We start from the raw sequence: 6,885 nt of genomic DNA on the forward strand, positions 1-6,885 counted from the left end.
ACATGTCTCAAATCACTTCACACATGTCTCAGATCACTTCATACATGTCTCAGATCACTTCACACGTGTCTCAAATCACTTCATACATGTCTCAGATCACTTCAGACATGTCTCAGATCACTTCACACATGTCTCAGATCACTTCATACATGTCTCCAATCACTTCACACATGTCTCAGATCACTTCATACATGTCTCCAATCACTTCACACATGTCTCAGATCACTTCATACATGTCTCAGATCACTTCATACATGTCTCAAATCACTTCACACATGTCTCAGATCACTTCACACGTGTCTCAAATCACTTCACACATGTCTCAGATCACTTCATACACGTCTCAGATCACTTCACACATGTCTCAAATCACTTCATACATGTCTCAGATCACTTCATACATGTCTCAGATCACTTCATACATGTCTCAGATCACTTCATACATGTCTCAGATCACTTCATACATGTCTCAGATCACTTCATACATGTCTCAGATCACTTCACACATGTCTCAGATCACTTCATACATGTCTCAGATCACTTCACACGTGTCTCAAATCACTTCACACATGTTTCAGATCACTTCATACACGTCTCAAATCACTTCATACATGTCTCAGATCACTTCACACGTGTCTCAAATCACTTCATACATGTCTCAGATCACTTCATACATGTCTCAAATCACTTCATGTCTCAGATCACTTCATACATGTCTCAGATCACTTCATACATGTCTCAAATCACTTCATGTCTCAGATCACTTCATACATGTCTCAGATCACTTCACACGTGTCTCAAATCACTTCATACATGTCTCAGATCACTTCATACATGTCTCAAATCACTTCATACATGTCTCAAATCACTTCATACATGTCTCAGATCACTTCACACATGTCTCAGATCACTACATGTCTCAAATCACTTCACACATGTCTCAAATCACTACATGTCTCAGATCACTTCATACATGTCTCAGATCACTTCATACATGTCTCAGATCACTTCACACGTGTCTCAAATCACTTCATACATGTCTCAGATCACTTCATACATGTCTCAAATCACTTCATACATGTCTCAAATCACTTCATACATGTCTCAAATCACTTCATACATGTCTCACATCACTTCACACATGTCTCAGATCACTTCACACGTCTCAGATCACTTCACACGTGTCTCAAATCACTTCACACATGTCTCACATCACTTCACACATGTCTCAGATCACTTCACACATGTCTCAGATCACTTCACACATGTCTCAGATCACTTCATACGTCTCAGATCACTTCATACATGTCTCAAATCACTTCATACAAGTCTCAAATCACTTCACACATGTCTCAAATCACTTCATACATGTCTCAAATCACTTCACACATGTCTCAGATCACTTCATACATGTCTCAAATCACTTCATACGTCTCAGATCACTTCATACATGTCTCAAATCACTTCATACAAGTCTCAAATCACTTCACACATGTCTCAAATCACTTCATACATGTCTCAAATCACTTCACACGTCTCACATCACTTCACACATGTCTCAGATCACTTCACACGTCTCAGATCACTTCACACATGTCTCAGATCACTTCACACGTGTCTCAAATCACTTCACACATGTCTCAAATCACTTCACACGTGTCTCAAATCACTTCACACGTGTCTCAAATCACTTCACACATGTCTCACATCACTTCACACGTCTCAGATCACTTCATACATGTCTCAAATCACTTCACACGTGTCTCAAATCACTTCATACATGTCTCAAATCACTTCACACATGTCTCACATCACTTCACACATGTCTCAGATCACTTCATACATGTCTCAAATCACTTCATACATGTCTCAAATCACTTCACACATGTCTCACATCACTTCACACATGTCTCAGATCACTTCACACGTCTCAGATCACTTCACACGTGTCTCAAATCACTTCACACATGTCTCAAATCACTTCACACATGTCTCAGATCACTTCACACATGTCTCAGATCACTTCACACATGTCTCAAATCACTTCATACGTGTCTCAGATCACTTCACACATGTCTCAGATCACTTCATACGTCTCAGATCACTTCATACATGTCTCAGATCACTTCATACATGTCTCAGATCACTTCACACATGTCTCAGATCACTTCACACATGTCTCAGATCACTTCACACATGTCTCAAATCACTTCATACGTCTCAGATCACTTCATACATGTCTCAAATCACTTCATACAAGTCTCAAATCACTTCACACATGTCTCAAATCACTTCATACATGTCTCAAATCACTTCACACATGTCTCAGATCATTTCACACATGTCTCAAATCACTTCATACATGTCTCAGATCACTTCACACATGTCTCAGATCACTTCATACATGTCTCAAATCACTTCATACATGTCTCAGATCACTTCATACATGTCTCAAATCACTTCATACATGTCTCAAATCACTCCATACATGTCTCAGATCACTTCATACATGTCTCAGATCACTTCATACATGTCTCAGATCACTTCATACATGTCTCAGATCACTTCATACATGTCTCAAATCACTTCATACATGTCTCAGATCACTCCATACATGTCTCAGATCACTTCATACATGTCTCAAATCACTTCATACATGTCTCAAATCACTTCATGTCTCAGATCACTTCATACATGTCTCAGATCACTTCATACATGTCTCAGATCACTTCATACATGTCCCAGATCACTTCATACATGTCTCAGATCACTTCACACATGTCTCAGATCACTTCATACATGTCCCAGATCACTTCATACATGTCTCAGATCACTTCATACATGTCTCAGATCACTTCATGTCTCAGATCACTTCATACATGTCTCAAATCACTTCATGTCTCAGATCACTTCATACATGTCTCAAATCACTTCATACATGTCTCAAATCACTTCATACATGTCTCAAATCACTTCATGTCTCAGATCACTTCATACATGTCTCAGATCACTTCATACATGTCTCAGATCACTTCATACATGTCTCAGATCACTTCATACATGTCTCAAATCACTTCATGTCTCAGATCACTTCATACATGTCTCAGATCACTTCACACGTGTCTCAAATCACTTCATACATGTCTCAGATCACTTCATACATGTCTCAGATCACTTCATACGTGTCTCAAATCACTTCATACGTGTCTCAGATCACTTCATACATGTCTCAAATCACTTCATACGTCTCAGATCACTTCATACATGTCTCAGATCACTTCATACATGTCTCAAATCACTTCATACGTCTCAGATCACTTCATACATGTCTCAAATCACTTCATACAAGTCTCAGATCACTTCACACATGTCTCAGATCACTTCATACACGTCTCAGATCACTTCACACGTCTCAAATCACTTCATACATGTCTCAGATCACTTCACACATGTCTCAAATCACTTCATACATGTCTCAAATCACTTCATACATGTCTCAAATCCCTTCATACATGTCTCAGATCACTTCATACATGTCTCAAATCACTTCATACATGTCTCAGATCACTTCATACGTGTCTCAGATCACTTCACACATGTCTCAGATCACTTCACACATGTCTCAAATCACTTCATACATGTCTCAAATCACTTCATACAAGTCTCAGATCACTTCATACATGTCTCAGATCACTTCATACATGTCTCAAATCACTTCATACATGTCTCAGATCACTTCATACATGTCTCCAATCACTTCATACATGTCTCAGATCACTTCATACATGTCTCAAATCACTTCATACATGTCTCAAATCACTTCACACATGTCTCAAATCACTTCATGTCTCAGATCACTTCATACATGTCTCAGATCAACACATTCTTCCAGAACACTAGCAAAGGTGGACAGCCAACAAACACACTTTATCACCCACAAAACAATAACCTAAAACACACTAAGGAATCAGCTGTGGTTGGTCCAATTGTTTTTATATTATTTAGTTTTTAGATTCTAAATATATTTCATTACAATATTACTGTAAAAAATGTAGAAAATTGCTGTCTTATTTAGTTTTGTATTATGTTATTGTTTTGAACTTAAGTTTAACAGTTTTTAAATCAGTGTGTAATGTGCAGATTGGCCTGTAGGTACACAGTTGTTATGTCGAAGTGAGAAAATAATTAATGTAATTTGAAAGATGTAGTGATGATAAATGATTCACAGTTTAGCCCACATATACTTCTGCTCACTGTGTGAAGAGTTTTGAAAAAGTGACCTAAGTATTGAGAAATGTGTCCTAGCGACTGTAAAAAACTGTAATACAGCTTTCCTGCAGCTCAAAGATTAGCGTCAGTGCTTGCAACGCCAAGATCATGGGTTTGATCAGCAAGAACTGATAGGAATGTAAATATGTAATGCAGTGTAAGCCACTTTGGATAAAAGCGTTTGCCAAATGCATAAATGTAAATACATACAGAAAACATGTCCGCCACCCTTTTGAAACATGGGACTACAGTTATAGAAGTTATAAGTATATATAAAAATGACGTCTGAAATTAGTCTAAATTTTATGTTGAAAAGACGTCCACAACCGACCACATTTGGATTATAAATAACTCTTAAACGGAGATCCCACAGATGTCAACATTAGATGTGCGGTAGACGTTGAAAAAATACGTCGTCTGGCGTTACAAAACAACCCCATCAGTGGACCGAAATTGGACATCCAAAAATGACATAAAGACGTCACTTCGACGTCACATTGCAATTTTACGTGAGGAATAATCCACAGAGAGCTGTGCATTGAGTGATTTTAATGCACAACGTGGAAGCAAAGAACCACCCAATGCGAATCGTTTATTGCACAGCTAGGTGTGGATTTTTACACACACAAAAAAATTTAAATAATAATTCCTGGACCCCCTGTTGAAGACCCTCGATTAAGATCCAAGGATGCAAAAACTGTCTGAATAATTCTGCAAATATTCCGGCACTGTAGAACAGTCCTTAAATGAAGTTCTGCTTTCTATGAGCTATTATATTACATAAACATAGATGTTGAATAACTCTGCCATATTGAGTGCACAGGAATCTCGTGAGGATGAGATGTCCTGACGTGCACCTGCTGGGAAAGAAGGGTCATCACACACTTGTTCATAATGTCCCGCTATGTCTACAGTATGAGTCAATCAATGCCGAGGCTCTTCAAAGCATTCTGTCTTACTTAACATGGAACACACACACACACACACACACACACACACACACACACACACACACACACACACACACACACACACACACACACACACACACACCTCTCGCCCTCTCAGCTTTCTCTAATGACACTTTCAATTGCGTCAACAGCGATGGATTCATCTCCAAAGGTCAAAGGTCAGAAGATGGCAGTATGTCAACAATGCAGCTACTGTCGACTCTTCTAAACACACTGATATTTATATACCTATGTACACACACCTGTCTCGCTCAATAAATCTCTCGTCGTCGCCATATAACATGTCTCTTACGGTAAACACTCGCAGGGAGAATCTCACACCTGCTTTTTGTCAGCGCTTGATTGGCTCAAAAGAGTTTGGGAAATGAAGCATTAACGGGAAGTGAGCTTTCAGCAGGTTGATCATGAATACAATGAATAGCCATGATCCATCTTAAGTTATTTCTGTCTCCTTCAAATATATGTAAACACAACAGACGCGATGTTAATCTGACTAACAAGAAATGCATGCTGAATGGAGGAGTAAAAACTTTAAAAGTAATATAAATGGGAAAGATTTTTTTTTTTTGCTGATTAATCACCATCCTTATTTGAACGATATCTCAGTTTCTAAAGTTCCTCGATCAATCATTATTTCACCACAGCTGAAAGCAAACGCTTTTGGCTCGTTCAGCATTTATTAATCTGCTCTAAAGGCAAAATAAGTTTTACATGAGTTTGCAGTCCGAATTTAATTTGATATACAATAGTAGCCGCAATAGTCAGAAACATACATCACAACCAGTGTGCTCTGATCCACAAACTATTATGAACCCATAATTTTACTGGATCTCAATGCTCGTGGAAGTTTACAAATTAAGTGTTTATGAGTTTGGAATTTTATGGTAATTTTTGTACACATTGTTCTAATAACAGCTACACTGTCTATTGTTTTTATTGACCCAACAAGTTTGGTTAAACCATCAAAATATGAAAAAAAACCTACATTTAAAATATGAAGGAAAAACAAAACACTAAACTTGGTTATGGTATTTATATCTGACACAATTATTTGGCAAATAAGAAAAGGCAAACTACAGTTACAGATTTTATTTTTTCCCTGAAAAACAAAATTCATAGGAAAACAAAAAGCTCTCAGGAACAAGCATAAACTACAACGTAATCAGTTATTAATATTTTTTATTAATAAAAAATTAATAAATTCTCGTTTTTGTGTGTGTGCATGTGTTCATAATTTCTTTGTATGAGGAGACTTGGACAAAAATTGTGTCGGCACAATTTTCATTGCAGAATCTCACACACACACACACACACACACACACACACACACCCTATTGACTCCAAGCATATCCAATATGCGTACATAATAATATTTGAATAAAGGGTGATGTCCATTTTCTTAGGCTGGACATCAATTTTAATATATATAAGTTGGAAGGTTCACTGTATAATTTACAGCATTAGGTGAGAGAGAATTACTTTCATATCGAATTAAAATGGACATTACAAATGAAACTAAGATCATATAAAATAAGATCAAAATGAGAGCTTTTGATTAGGGATTGAAACAAATAAGGAAATCATATTATCACTCCAGACTGTAATGCACGAGCACTTCCGGATATGAAGGGCATCTGAGAGGCAA

Source organism: Phoxinus phoxinus (assembly GCF_949152265.1).
Source record: "Phoxinus phoxinus genome assembly, chromosome: 19".
NCBI lineage: Eukaryota > Metazoa > Chordata > Actinopteri > Cypriniformes > Leuciscidae > Phoxinus > Phoxinus phoxinus.